At 42.0% G+C, this 3,239-nt stretch overlaps 1 pseudogene; it reads right to left on the reverse strand.

Annotated features, from left to right (window-relative positions):
- Nucleotides 1-746: 746 nt before the first annotated feature.
- Nucleotides 747-2,477, reverse strand: LOC121327510 (annotated as a pseudogene).
- Between the last annotated feature and the right edge of the window lie 762 nt (nt 2,478-3,239).

The raw sequence follows: 3,239 nt of genomic DNA on the forward strand, positions 1-3,239 counted from the left end.
ATTTGGACTCTTATCAGCAGTAGCAATAATAACACTGGTAAGCCTTTTATTCTGTTTTATCCTCTTTATTCATTGCTTGTATTTTAGACAGGGGTGAAATTCTCAGCAAGAAAGTGCTGGTACTCATATGCCAATAAATACATACTTTTAAAATGTATACATATCGGTACACAAAACATTTACGAATACAACATAATCCATAAAAAAATAACTGATAAAATATAATCAATTCACCATAAACACAGAAGCTGAAAATACTGAAAGGTTTGTACACTCTGCATATATCACTCAGACATGTACTCTAATATAACAATTAAGTCAAACCTTCAATGATAAGTATTAAGAAATATTAGACTATGCAGTAACTGCTGTAGAGTGGGAGTTTTGTTTCAAGATATCCTAAAAATGGAATGATGTTATGAACTGACTTGGGCAACCCCATGTCAAACAGGTAAGCACATTCACATTGCAAGTTTCAACCTGGGTTAAAACTGTCAACCCGGAGTGAACTCACCCTTGCCAGAATTCTCAACCCAGGGTGAAATGATTGCCTCGGGTTGAAAAATGAAATGTGAATGCAACAAGGTCATACTTGCCTCAGGTTGAAAACGTGCATGGCAGTAGCCACGAAACAAACGTTGAGGGGCAAGGGTCATGCATCATGTTAGGGTGAAACAAAGCCCTGGGACGAATCTCATCCCATAGATTGTAGAGCAAGGCAAATGTGAATGCAAGCAGGGCTGAACTCAGGGGTTGACATACAGGGATGAGTTCCACTCAATGGACTGTTCCACTATGATACGCAGAGTAGCAGTGTGGTCTGTGCAGGCAAAAACCTGCTTGTTGATCTCTGAGCTTTGTGTCAACTGCTTTTTTCAGTCGTTCGAAGATCACTTTCCTGGAATCGACAGAAGCATAATTTCTCTGTAGTTCTTACAGCCCCATAGGTCTTCTTTCTTGGGGAGCTTGATAATATGACCTTCTTTCCATTCTGCTGGTATTTCTTCTTCATCCCAGATCTTCCCAAACAGGGAGTACTGTATATCTGTGGATATATCTGTATCTGCCTTAATTGCCTCTGCTGGGATTCCATCGGGACCTACTGTTTTTCCATTCTTCAAAAGAGAAATGGCTTTCTTAATCTCTGCCTTATTTGGTCTTACACATTCAACCTGGAGAACTGCCTCTGTGGAAGGGATATCTGTTGGGTTCAATGGTGCTGGTCTGTTCAGTAACTCTTCAAAATACTCTTCCCATCTTTTCAGTTGGTCATCTACTCCAGTTAGCACTATTCCACTCTGGTCTTTCATTGGCTTATCTGTCTGCTTGTATTTTCCTGCCAGCTTTCTTGTTACGTTGTACAGTTGTTTCATGTTCCTTTTAGCTACTGCCTCCTCAGCTTCTATGGCAAGGTTGTCGATATACTTCCTCTTATCGGTTCTCATGCTTCTCCTCACCACCTTGTGTACTTCAGAGTAGTGTTACTGGGCTGTTGCTTTTCTGCTCTGGTCCGGCTGTTGTTTAGCACTACCTTCCGCTCCTTCTTTGTGTTTCAGCAGACATTCATTTCTTTTGTTGTGACTTCCTCTTCCCTAGTGTTCCTTCACAAGTGCTTGTCCATATCTCCTGGGCTTGCTGCCATTGAGCATGGAGGTCAATGTCATCCTCGTTATACATCTCCTGTATCACTTGGTACTTGTTGGAAAGGGTGACGTGATAATTCTCTGCTGTCTCTCTATCCTTAAAAAATTACACATTGTACTTTATTCTTGTGCTTTCCACTCTCCAACTCTTCTTCAGCTTGGCCAGCAACAGGTTGTGGTCGGAGGCTGCATCTGCCCCTCTCCCCACGTCTTGAAGTGACCATCTGAACTTCTGCCCAATGCAGATATGGTCAATCTGGTTCTCCGTGACGTGGTCTGATGATATCCATGTGGCCTTGTGGACTCTTTTGCATGGGTACACACTGCCTCCCATGACAAGTCTGTTTGAGGCACAGAGGTCGGCAAACATCTTGCCATTTTCGTTCATCTGGCCAAGAATGCCCATCACCGCTTCGTAACCCGTGTTGTTTGCTCCGGTCTTGGTATTGAAATCTCCCTTGAGTATGAGGTCAGATCCTTCATCGTTGTTGTTGGTTCGTGCGTAGCACTGCATAACATTAATCTTAATCTTCTTCTTCTTCTTAGTTTTGAATGAGGCATTGGTAATTCGATAATTCTTGGACCAACTGCCTCCCAGTTGAGGAGAGCCTTCTGTGCCTCCTGTGGCAGCATGACTGCCACTCCATCAGTATGAGGTGCATTCTCCTCTATATGACCTGAGTACAGCTCCATCTCTCCTGTTGACAGTCTCAACTGGCATGACTGTGTCCACCTGGTCTTACATAAACCCAGCAGGGTGATATTGTAGTTGCACTTTTCTGCTGCTACCTGTGCCTCCTTTCCTTCTTCATATGTGGTCCAGGTAGCAATCATTGAGATCTTCTTGGAATTTAAAAGGGAGGTCGGCGTTGCAGCATCCTTTCAGCTTTCACTGGACTGCATCATAGTCTTCCATGTAGAAGGCCCTTCCTCTCCCAGGTCTAATTGGTTTGAGTTTTTTTATCAATGTTTTTGAAACAGGCTCTATTTTACAGCATAGGGTTGTAGCCCTACGCCAACCCCCAACCTGGAGGAAAAGGAGGCTGAGCTTCACCTAACCTCTCCCCAATCTGTCTGGCTTGGGTGACCATACAAGGAGTAATAGACTCCTGCCAGCACAGGTATCATAGGGGTCATTGAGGTATGCAAGCTGCTTCACAACGACAAGGTCTCTTGAAGCAGTTTTACATGATAAATGATATCTATCAAATTAATACAATTCCGTCATTATAAAGAATTTTGTACATTGTGGTTAAGTTTCTATTTATTTAATATTTCTTCTTGCGAGTTGGGCCAGTATTTAGAAGATGTGAAGCACCTGCAACTGTATCCCTGACTCAAAACATCTGAAACAGTACTTTGTTGATCCTTTATATATACTGTTCCACACGTCATTTTAGAAACTTATTTGGTGGACACTAACATGGATTTTTGCCTTAAGATTAATGTTCAGCAAAGTTCGTTCCAATATTTCTCCCCACTTAATAAAATAATAATTACTCCATGATTCTGTTTTCACATCGCATTACTAAAGTCTTTTCTTGTTGATCAACCAATAAGCACTAACAAAGCGAAATGGTTGAAAATGCCAAAATA

The sequence above is a fragment of the Polyodon spathula genome, chromosome 1 (genome assembly GCF_017654505.1).
Source record: "Polyodon spathula isolate WHYD16114869_AA chromosome 1, ASM1765450v1, whole genome shotgun sequence".
Lineage (NCBI taxonomy): Eukaryota > Metazoa > Chordata > Actinopteri > Acipenseriformes > Polyodontidae > Polyodon > Polyodon spathula.